The 12,195-nt window shown below is 44.5% G+C and overlaps 1 protein-coding gene across 3 annotated transcripts in view; it reads right to left on the bottom strand.

Moving 5' to 3' along the window:
• MRAP2 (melanocortin 2 receptor accessory protein 2) overlaps window positions 1-10,894 on the bottom strand; it is a 48,821-nt gene extending 37,927 nt beyond the window's left edge. Inside the window, exon 1 of one of the 3 annotated variants that reach the window (XM_073893478.1) lies at window positions 10,840-10,894. The gene's annotated coding sequence lies outside the window, so the exon portion shown is untranslated. Of the gene's footprint in view, window positions 1-8,696; window positions 8,833-9,548; window positions 9,766-10,839 lie in introns of those variants that run through there. The other 2 variants (XM_025859985.2, XM_073893477.1) reach the window with 2 other exon arrangements.
• Between the last annotated feature and the right edge of the window lie 1,301 nt (window positions 10,895-12,195).

Raw genomic sequence — 12,195 nt, 5'->3', positions numbered from 1 at the left:
ACACAAGCCAAAAGGAGAAGGACCAGGTATTGCAATATCTCTGTTCCACAGAAAAGGAAATGTAAACTAAAGTAGAGGTTTATGTAAGGGCTCCAGACAGAGCCACCAGAAGGCTAAATTTTCTAATGATTGTCTTATCCTCCTCAGGATAAGACATCCCCCTGGGATTCTGAAATTAAGCGGTGTGTCTTTTCTAGTCTCTCCTCCTGCCTTGCCCACTGCCGACCTCCTACAATCCCTGATGATAAGCAATCGTAGTCTGGTAGAGCAAGGCCAGCCAGGCTCCGGGCTCCCTGGGGCCTCCTCGTCTGCAGGGAGGGCCGGTCGGAAGAGAGCCAGAGGGAACCTACCACAGGGAGGGTCAGAAAGCCGGTTCCCCGCTCTGCCTGCCTAGGTACTGGGGATGTTAGCCCCCCAAGTCTCGGGACATACCTGGCTCATCCTCCTGGAGCATCAGTTTTAAAAGAAGACTTGAAAGATGATTTTTTTATAGTAAATAAGTACAGATATGTTATAGAGTAAACTGCAAATATCAAATGAATGTTCAAGATAAACCCAGACTTGCTGCTGGTAGCCTTGGCCTCTGCTTCAGGCGCCCAGAAATACGGGTTAACCATCCTCTCTTGTTGAGGCAACTTAATGGAGATTTTAGAGGAGCCCTGGTAGGAGTATATGTCGGTTTACATGATACAGTTTCCGGATCTCCAGATCCTCATCTGTTTCTTTCCTTTTTCTTTGGTTGTTTTTTGTTTTTTGATTCACACAAGAGAATTATATTTTGGGGGAAAATCTGCACAAAGGTTTATAGAAAGACAGGTGCTATATACACCCACATATCCTCAGTTATCTCAAAGTTTTCCTTCTTGATCAACCAGGCAACCGTAGAGTTGACCTGTAGGGAGCAGCTCCTTCAGCTTGCCCCACCTTTGCCTTTAATTGTTGTTTTTGCTGTTACCGAGGACGTGAGGAAAACAAAGGCATCTTTGAGGAGAACAGTTATCTGAAGCTTATAAATTATTTTCACTTGAAGGGTTATAAAATTTACTAGTGTTCTCTAGTCATGTGAACATCCCGTAGATCTTGGTAACACAAGCAACAATTCAACCCAGACTTTAACATCCATAATTTTAGCGTTTCATAAAAAGATGCTCAACTTCTGCTTTTGTTTACTTCACACCTCGGCAACACCATAATGGATAGAAGAATCACGTTTGCAAGGAAGGAGAAGCCAAAAATGCATACTTTACTCTCTTTCTAATAGGACTAAGCATTTCTTATTCTCCAGTCAAGAAGAAAAGTCACTTTGCACCCTGAGATAAGCCAAAAATAACACGACCATGCTGTTTGAAAGTTGGTCCCAAAATAATAAAACTTTGAACATGTCCCATAAGCCTGAAGTCCCTAAGGAAAAACAATTTCTTTCCTGATTGTTTGCTATGGAATGTCTGAAGATAAGTCATGACTTTGGGGGAATGTGGTGATCACATGCAAAAGTTGCTTTCAATCATTAACAAGAGACTAATGGACACTTGAGAACTCTCATATTATGGGGTATTTTCTTTCAAGTATTTATTGTGTTTTTATTTGACGAGCCAGTCTTCTGAAGCCTGACTCCCTTGCACTCTGGGCAAGTAAATATTTTCTTTCTTTTTCTAAATGCTCCTACCTCCAAGTCTGAAGTGCATGCAACAGCAAGCAAACAGACCATTACTCTTTACTATTTCAACCCAAGCATATATAATCCATATTCTGAGCCGGCACAACTGTGGGACCTGATCAAATGCCAATTTTATTCTCCTCTTCCATTGTCCTTTAAATATGGATTCAGTGGATTCATCCTCCCTGTCCTCGGACGAACACCTGGGTAGATCCCATGACTTTTCTGCTCAAGCAACCACTTCAAAGTTCCAAAAGAATTCAAATGTGCAGTCTGGAAATAAAAGAAACTCCATCCTGATTATAACATTAAATGTCCTGGCCTATGCCAGCGAGGTCCTGTGGTACGCTGCTCTCCTGCAGGGACTGGGGGAAAGTTGACCTCTTCTTTTTCTCTACCTTATGGGCAACTGCCGGCCAGTTTCGCACATCAACAAGATCAAAGTAGGAGGACAGGGCTGCATTAACTGTCTTCACACACTCTGTTTATGGGTGCGTTCGGGATACTCATTTTCCTTCAGCTGACTGCTCACTCTTACCTTAGCCTCTGGATTTCTGGAAACTCTAGCTGCTGGGTGCCCTCACTCTTGGGCTGAATTTACAGTGGCTCCAGGCCAGTCCTCTCTCCCACATGGTCCTACCTGGCCCACAGGAAATCCTCCGGCATCTTTTGCCCTAACGAACTCTGAGAAGGCAGGTGATCCTACTGCCCAGGCCACCACATGAGTGCCAAATGCAGGAAACGCATTTACAGGTGAACTAGTGGTTCCTCAAAAGGCCCCCCTCACTAGGTTTGGGATGAAGGAAATGATCTTTCCGAATAAATCTCTTTAACACAACTGCCTCTCTTAACCCTCATATTCTTGAAGTGGCCAATGGGGTTTGTGAGTTATGGAAAAGTTCTCAAATAGCTACATTAAAATTTCTACTTGGTGGCCTAGCACTTTCCTTTGGAATTTCAGATAACTTGAATGTGTGGCTCAGTCAAAACTTTAATTCAGTATCCTATTTACATACACACACGTACAAATGTTTAGGATAGACTATTAATTTCCAGTTATTTTTAAGGTTCATTTTACTCTGTCTAATAAAGTTGAGAAATTTGAACACTGAAAGGGGCATTTAGGGACACACAAGTCAGTACTCCCTCACTGGTGGGGAATCCTGTGCCAGTCCTGACATAAGATCACCCAACATTGGCTTGATCTGATACTGGGAACATACCTACTCATCTTCCTCAGATATCTGAGGACTGGCCTTATAACTGGCCAAGGCTCCTCTCTGGCAGGTGAAACACTCACTGTTGCTCATATGGCCTAGTCTTCAGACCCTCATCATCCAGGTCACCTTCCTCCGGATGCTGCAAAGTTAGTTTCTGTCCTCTATTAAGGGGCCACCAGAAGGGGACGCTTTGTGGAGGGACTCTGGGCTCCCTTGATCCAGTCACTGTAGGTTGGGGGTAGATGGTAGTGGTTAAGGGCCCAGGTTCCCCGCTCTACTACTTACTGGCTATGTAATCTTAGGCAAATTGCTTAATCCTTCTGTGCTTCAGCCTCTTTATCTGTTAAATGAGAATGGTGATAATTGTTTTCCCTACTTCATGGGGTTGATACCGGGATTGAGATAAAATTACAAAACAGTCATAAATGTGCTTGGCACATAATAAGCTCCATACAAATGTCTATAAAAAAAAAAAGGTCTGTCCTTGTCAGTGCAACCCAAGTTTGCTACTGAGAAGCTACTTCACATTATGGTCCTTGCTACTGAGAAGCCACTTCACATTATGGTCCATTCAGAGCTTGGCAGGGGTGGGGAGGCGGGCACTGAAATTCCTGGGATTCTTTTCTTTCACGTGAATTGCTGCCTGGTGGGGCCACTCCATCTTTTACTTTTTAAATTGACTGTGAACCTAAATGCAGGACTAGAACTTCAACCTTCTGAGAGCTCAACATTTTGTATTATTGTCTCTTGTCCAGGTATAAAATGTGTCTCATGGAGTATCCTCCTAGATTTATAGTTGCCACATCTCTGATAAATGTCCCCTCTATGTCTTTCTCCTGATGAATAATACCCAGAGGTTCAGGGACAGGGACAGAGCCTTGTTGTACCTCCTCTCTTCCCCTGCTTTATCCTTAGGGACAGAATGAGACTTTGTAAAATGCTTCTGGCAAAGGCAGGACACACTTTGGAGCATCCGTAATGGGCGGCAGGGACCAGTGACTGAATTATTGTATGTCCCTAGCTTTGGGAAGCCCTGTTTGTAAAATGTAAAATAGTAACAGCCACCTAGCTGTGAGAAGTAAAGGACACTACACTAGGAAGCACCTAGCCAAATCACTGTCACACTGAAGACATTAGAGGGTCAAAAATAAACATTCTCCAGAAGAGATCACATATTAGGCTGACCACAACACTATGAAACTTGAAGCCAACCACAAGAAAAAAATCTGGAAAGACCACAAATACATGGAGGTTAAATAACATGTTACTAAATAATGAATTGGTCAAACCAGGAAATAAAAGAAGAAATTAAAAAAACTATATGGAAACAAATGAAAATGAAAACACAATGGTCCAAAACCTTTGGGATGCAGCAAAGCGGTCCAAAGAGGGAAGTTTATAGTAAAATAGGCCTACCTTATGAAGCAAGAAAAATCTCAAATCAAAATCGAATCTTACACCTACAGGAGCTAGAAAAAGAACAAAAAATGAACCCTAAAGCCAGCAAAAAGAGGGAAATAATAAAGGTTATAGCAGAAATAAATGATATAGAAACTAAAAAGACAAATAGAACTGATCAATGAAACCAGGAGCTGGTTCTTTGAAAAACATCAACAAAATTGATAAACCTCTAGCTAGACTATTCAAGAAAAAAAGAAAAAGGCTCAAATAAATAAAATTACAAATGAGAGGAGAAATAACCAACACCACAGAAATACAAACAATTATAAGAGAATACTATGAAAAACTGCGTGCTAACAAATTGGACACCTAGAAGAAATGGACAAATTCCTAGAAACATATGCCTACCAAAACTGAAACAGGAAGAAATAGAAAACTTGAACAGACTCATAACCAGCAAAGAAATTGAATCAATAATCAAAAAACTCCCAACACACAAAAGTCCAGAGCCAGATGGCTTCACAGGTAAATTCTATCAAACACTTAAAGAAGAGTTAATACCTATTCTTCTCAAACTATTCCAGAAAATAGAAATGGAAGGAAAACTTCCAATTCATTCTATGAGGCCAGCCTTCCCCTGATAACAAAACCAGATAAGGACACCACAAAAAAAGAGAACTACAGGGCAATTTCTCTGATGAACATTGTTGCAAAAATCCTCAACAAAATACTCAGCAGACCAAATCTGAGGATACATTAAAAAAATCATTCAACACAATCAAGTAGGATTTATTCCTGGGCTGCAAGGTGGTTCAATTTACACAAATCCGTCAACATGATACATCACATTAATAAAAGAAAGGAAAAGAATCATGTGATCATTTCAACAGATGCAGAAAAAGCATTTGATAAAGTACAACATTCATTCCTGATAAAAACCCTCAACAAAGTAGATTTAGAGAGAACATACGTCAACATAATAAACATAATAAAGGCCATATATGGAAAAGCCCACAGCTAATATCATCCTAAATGGGGAAAGTGAGAGCTTTTCTTCTATGATCAGGAACACAACAGGGACGTCCACTCTCACCACTTTTATTCAGTATAGTTCCGGAAGTCCTCGCCACAGCAATCAGACAACAAAAATAAAAAGGCATCCTAATTGGCAAGGAAGAAGTTAAACTTTCACTCTTCACAGATGACATAATAGTCTAGGTAGAAAACCTGAAAGAGTCTGCCAAAAAACTACCAGAACTGATAAATGAATTCAGTGAAGTCACACGATACAAAAATCAATGTACAGAAATCTGTTGCATTTCTATACACTAATAATGAAGCAGCAGAAGGAGAAATTAAGAAAACAATCCCATTTACAACTGTATCAAAAATGAAGAGATAGCCAGGAATGGTTTGGTCTGGGAATAAATCTAACCAAAGAGGTAAAATATCTGTACTCTGAAAACTATGAAACACTGATGAAAGAGATTGAACATGACTCCAAGAAATGGAAAGACATTCCATGCTCATGGATTGAAAGAACAATTATGGTTAAAATGCAACCTACTGCCCAAAGCAATCTACACATTCCTATCAAAATACCAACAGCATTTTTCAGAGCTAGAACAAACAATCCTAAAATTTGTACGGAACCACAAAAGACCCCGAATAGCAAAGCAATCTTGAAAAAGAAATGCAAAGCTGGAGGCCTCACAATTCTGGACTTCCAGCTCTATTACAAAGCTGTAGTATTCAAAATAGTATGGTACTGGCACAAAAACAGACACATAGATCAATGGAACAGGATAGAGAGCCCAGAAATGGACCCTCAGCTGTATGGTCAACTCATCTTCGATAAAGCAGGAAAGAATATCCAATGGGAAAAAGACAATCTCTTCAACAAATGGTGCTGGGAAACCTGGACAACTACATGCAGAAGAATGAAACCTAACCATTCACTTTCACCACACACAAAAATAAACTCAAAATGGATTAGAGACCTAAATGTGAGACCTGAAACCATAAAAAACCTTGAAGGTAGCACAGGCAGTCATTTCTCTGACATCGGCTGAATCAACCTTTTCTAGATAGGTCTCCTGAGGCAAGAGAAACAAAAGCAAAAACCAACTATTGGGACTATATCAAAATAAAAAGATTCTGCACAGTGAAGAAAACAATCAACAAAGCTAAAAGGCAGCCTATGGAATGGGAGAATATATTTGCAAATGACATATCTGATAAAGGATTAGTATCCAAAATATATGAAGAACTTATAAAACTCAACACCCAAAAAACAAATAATCCAATTAAAAAATGGGCAGAAGACACGAATAGACATTTTCCCAAAGAAGACATACAGATGGCCAACAGACACATGAGGAGATGCTCAACATCACTGAGCATCAGGGAAATGCAAATCAAAATAACAATGAGATATCACCTCACACCTGTCAGAATTGCTAAAATCAACTACACAAGACACAAAACAGGTGTTGGTGAGGATGTAGAGAAAAGGGAACCCTCTTGCACTGTTGGTGGGAATGCAAGCTGGTGCAGCCACTCTGGAAAACAGTATGGAGGTTCCTCAAAAAGTTAAAAATAGAATCTACTACAATCTAGTAATCACACTACTAGCTATTTACCCAAAGAATACAAAAACAATAATTCAAAGGGATACATGTACCCTGATATTTATAGCAGCATTATCAACAATGGAAAGATCCCAAATGTCCATCAACTGACGAATGGATAGAGAGGAAGTGGTGTATATATACAATGGAATATTACTCATCCATAAAAAAGAATGAAATCTTGGGGTGCCTGGGTGTCTCGGTTGGGTAAGTGTCTTCCTTCAGCTCAGGTCATGATCCCAGGGTCCTGGGATCTAGTCCTGAGTCAGGTTCGCTGCTCAGCCGGAGCCTACTTCTCCATCTGCCCCTCTCCCTGCTTGTCCTTTCTCTCTCTCTTCCAAATAAATAAAAATCTTAAAAAAAAAAAGAATGAAATCTTGCCATTTGCGATGACATGGTTGGAACTAGACAGAGTATTACGCTAAGCAAAGGAAGTCAGGCAGAGAAAGACAAATACCATATGCTTTCACTCATATGTGGAATTCAAGAAACAAAACAAATGAGCAAAGGGCGGGGGGAGAGGCAAACCAAGGAACAGACTCTTAGCTATAGAGAACAGATGGTCACCGGAGGGGAGGGGGTGGGGGATGGGTGAAATAGGTGATGAGGGTTAAGGAGGGCACTTGTGATGAGCACCAGGTGATGTATGGAAGTGCAGAATCACTATATTACACACTTGAAACTAATATTACACTGTATGCTAACTAACTGGAATTAAAAACTTTAAAAAAATAAATAAAAGGTCAAAAATAAGGGATTCAGAGGAATTCTCATTGGCAAAGTATCAGGCCTAGAGAAATAGGGCGGAGGAAGGCTACATTTTCTAGAATGCACAGATGATATAATTTGCACGGTAAAAGGTGACCCCCACCATAAGCAGAGTGGGGTGAGCTTTGAAGGATCAATGGGGGCAGCCAGGGAGAGGTGAGTACATCCCCACAGAGGCAGCAGGATAAACAACACAGAACAACACACACTCGTATTTCACAAAACAATACTCTCCCCTGCATATACAATGCACTCTGATGTTTTCTCTTCCCTTCTATTTAATTTGGTGTTTAAAAGATGCTGGTGCAACTCACTACATTCATATTACCCTAACGAGTCATAACCCACATTTGAAAAGTGATGGATGTGGCATGACCCAAAGCAACCGGGTAAGTTGCTAGATGAGAGAAAGAAGTTAGTTTGGTATAAATTGTCTTTGCAAATCCTTTCCTAGGTGGTCTTGAGCTTTCTCCCTTAAAAATCTGCTCTGGAATGTTGCCAGGATTCAATATATCCCTCTTTTGAAGTCTGGTTCGGTGCTCCCCTATCAAGCCTGCTGAAAGGTGATTGTGAACACTTACACTGCTCTAGGATGTCTGTTATTTGGGCCTTGAGCAATCCAGCCCAGTCTTGGGTTTCAAGACCTCTTAAGGGGGTCTTATTTCTGTGCTCCCAGGAGCACAGGAACTAAACTGGGAGCAACTCTGCCTTCTCCCAAACTTGCTGATATCATCTCATCTTCCATAAACACTGCATGATCATCCTGATCAGGGCCTGACTCCTTGATGTGGGCACCCCAGCTCACAGTAGCCTCTCCATTCTGGACCTTACCCTTGGCAGGCCCAGGCCACTTTCCTGCCTGCATTCTTGGTAATGCACCCCATGTGTACCTAAGGGACACTAGCCTCACTAGTTTCCAGACCCCTACTCCCCACTATTGACTGGAGGATTCGGTTGGAAAACTCTCATATCTCAACCTAATTTTTTTTTCATGTGCAAACTGGCAATACTACCACTTACCTTTGGGGTTTTCATGAGGATTTATATATGGAAGTCCCCTTCTTTTCCCTGGGGTAGCATGGACAATTTCCCCCAAGCTCCCTTTGCTTTCAGGACACCATGAAATGTTTCCTTTTGTCATGAGATTAAATCCGGGGTAATAGCTGGCATTCCTCAAGTCTTCTAAACTGCTGCGGAAACCACAAAGCCTCAAAACAAGTTTCTAACGAGGCAACCTTTTTGTCTAACTCAATTAATTATGCAGAAAGGATGGAAAAGGAAGAAAAATGAAACCGCTCTTTCCCTCTCATCAGTAAAATGACCTGCGGGCAGGCTCCCTAGTGCTAACGAAATGAATTAACTGTCAAGCCAGGGTTGCTTCTGGGAACCCTGCCCGCTGCTGGGGGCGTGCACCCTGGGCCAGCGACCGACCGCGCATTTTCCCTGGACGCGCAGGGTCCCCGCGCCCAGAAGGGCTCTCCGTTGTAGATCACAGCGGTGGCAAGCAGGCCAGGACGCGGGAAGTTTTCTCACAGGCTGGAGAAGGTGTTCCACGGCCCTCCCAGCGGAGAGGAGGAAACCCGCCCAAGCCCTTAGCTCCGAGCTCCACCGCCTCCAGCCTTTCCGGACCGGCTGCGTCCGCGGGCTGCGAGCAAGGTCTTAAACTTGGGTGCTCTCCACGCGGTCTCACTCTTCCCCTGGGCACCCTGAAGCCCCAGTCCTCCCCTTCCCGCTCCCATCCTCCCAAACACCCCCCCCCCAACTAAAAACCACCGCCAAACCCAATCGAGCCCGACTGCCTTCTCCCGAGCCTCCCGACCCCCGTGCCGCGGCTCGGCATGGCCCAGAGCGCCCCGTCCCGCCCGCGGTTACCGGCTGGCGCTCCCCGGCCCGAGGGCACCGCTCCTCCGAGGTGCGTGAGCGTCGCCACCGCCTCCACCTCCTCCGGCGGCCGGGGCCTCGGCGAGTCGCTCCTGGCGCTGCGGTGCGGCGGGGACGCGCGCTCCCGACCTGCAGCCCAGGCAGCAAGGGGCGCGGGGGCCGCCTCCGGAGCCCGGGGCCGCCGAGGCCAAGAGGAGGCGAGCTTTGCCCAGCCCCGCCCTGCTCACGTTGCCCCCTCGCTGTCTGCCTAAGAGCTTTCCGCGGGGAAAGGAAAAGGAATCAGAGAATTCTTTACCCTCCCCAGCTCTGCAGTGGGTCCCTCAGGCCAGTTTTGACTAATGAGCTGAGAAAGAAGGAGTGGGGCAGCGCGAATGAGATTGATGAGAAATCTTTAGCTTTGAGTTCAAGTTCGTTAAGGCCGGGGTCCTCCATCATGAGCTACTGAAACTACCTCAATTTCAGTTCTGCCTTCTGCTTGCGGGTGCGGGTGCCAACGGATAGTCTAAATGTCCCCCAAACAGGGCCCCAGAAGGATAGGACTGGACCGAGAGTAGTTTCAAGTCAGCAGACGTGGCTCACTCCCCCCTTCCAGTAAATATTTAGAGTCCATATTCCAGGCCAGACACTGATCTGGGCGTTGGGGAGACTACCTCCTGGACCTTATAATTCCAGTAAGGAGACACTCAGTAAACATAAATAGTGAGCTAGGTAGCATGTGCAGTAGCAGTAAGAGCTATAGCGAAAAAATAACTCAGGAAGGGCATAAAGAATGTTGGGGGGGGTGCGGTTTTAATTCGGTGGTCAGAGGGGGCCCCAAATGAAGGTGGGTCTTGAGTAAAGAACTGAAGATGGGAGAGGAAGTCCTGCTGGCATCGGGGGAGAAAGCACAGGCTGCGCTGCTCCAACCGAGATGTTCTTTATTGTGTAAGGCATTTTTTCACTACAGCCAGCACCATAGCAGGCATATTATTGCCAGTTTACAAATGAGGACACTGTAGCTTAGGGAGGTTGAATGAATGGCCTGAGGTCACAGATTAGTAAATGGAGGAGCTCAGGAAGCCTGGTGCCCCAGATCCATGGTTTATGCAGGGCCACAGCCCAGTGGGGAAAATGCACCAAGAGCAGCACGCATGCCGGCTGGCGGCCGTGGGATTAACTCCATCTCTCGGTGTCAGAAAGAGATTCCTGAGTTCACTGATTTTGTTAAGCAGCTAGTTTCATTACTGCGTGTAATATGAAATATTTTGCAAACTGCCTTTACAGCCCCGTGTATGATCCTCACCCTCATCCGCAGGCAGTTTCATTCTCAGTGACACCATCTGGCCATCTGTGATGAGATTCATTAGTCCTTCCCTAACTCTGCGCACTGCTTCCAGCCGCTCGCGCCTGTTTCTGTGGACACAATCCATCACCCCCGCCTTGGAGCCCGCACGGCGTGTCAGCAGGGCGCGGTGAAGCCATCAGAGAGAGCAGGGCGGCTGAGCTGGGGGCGCTGAGGCAACAGCGCCAGCCAGCCAGTCTCTGCCTTAGCAGTCAGAATCTGATGGCCTCTTTGGGGCAGAGTGCCAGTGGCTCATGAGGCCGAAAACAATGGCATATTGTCCTGTGCGGTAGAGGCCACGAACCATCACTTTCAGGGGCTGGGGCTGCAGCTTCCAGGGCCAGCAACACCACCACTATGATGGCCGAGCTCCCGTTTCTCTCCCAGGTATCTCTGCCTTCCCATGGCTGCATCCATCTCCTTCTTCCCTCCCCCAGTGCCAGGAACATCTTCCCACCCGTCCTTCAAGGTCCACCCCAAATGCCACCCGTTTCAGGAAGCCTTCCTCATTGCCCCCAGCGACAAATGAACTCTTCCTCTGAACTCTGATCCCTCTCTTAGAGCATCTGTCATTTGAGAGTTTCACTCTAAAATAGCCTCCTTCTGTCCCTCCGCAGGCCTGCTTTATGTTTACTTTCTCCACAAGTCTTAGTATAGTGCCTTGCACCCAGGGGACCTTTAATGAGGATTTTGTTGTTAATAAATTCGTCCATGAAAACACCATTTCATTGTCTCTTAATTTTGTCTTTTCATTCCAAGATAGCTTTTAAGCAGACAGTAATTGAGTGACAAGACCGAGTGATAGGTAGCCCTAGCTGTTGCTTGTCAATATACATTGACAACAGTTTACTCTGACCTAAATTCTATTTGCCCCATTCTGAAGTTTGGAAACTGAGGTTTACGAGTAATTTCTCTAAGGTCACAATACTAATCATTGCTAGAGCCAAGATTTAAACACAGGACTGTTTGACTCCAAAGTGTGTGCTCTTCACCGCAAGCTTGTGCTGCTCCTTATTCAGTCATTCATTCATGCATACATTCATTGGGCTTTCGATCAACATTTATATTTACTGTCTCTACTCTGCAGCAGGCATTATCAAAATAGCAATGATTCAAACACAGTTCTTGGGGAACCGAAGGGAGGTGGTCCAAGGGAACAAACTTCCAGTCAGAAGATAAGTAGGCAGGCACCAGGGTAGAATGTACGACATGATGCCCATGGCTAACGCTGCTGTAGGATACGTGGGAAAGTTTCTGAGAGATAAATCCTAAGAGTTCTAGTCACAAGGAAACTTCTGGTCTGTTTTTGCTTCTTCT

This window comes from Callorhinus ursinus, unplaced genomic scaffold, assembly GCF_003265705.2.
Source record: "Callorhinus ursinus isolate GAN/ISIS: 27379988/994484 unplaced genomic scaffold, GSC_fseal_2.0 scaffold6, whole genome shotgun sequence".
NCBI classification, from domain to species: Eukaryota; Metazoa; Chordata; class Mammalia; order Carnivora; family Otariidae; genus Callorhinus; species Callorhinus ursinus.
This window is presented reverse-complemented; position numbering and strand designations above follow the sequence as displayed.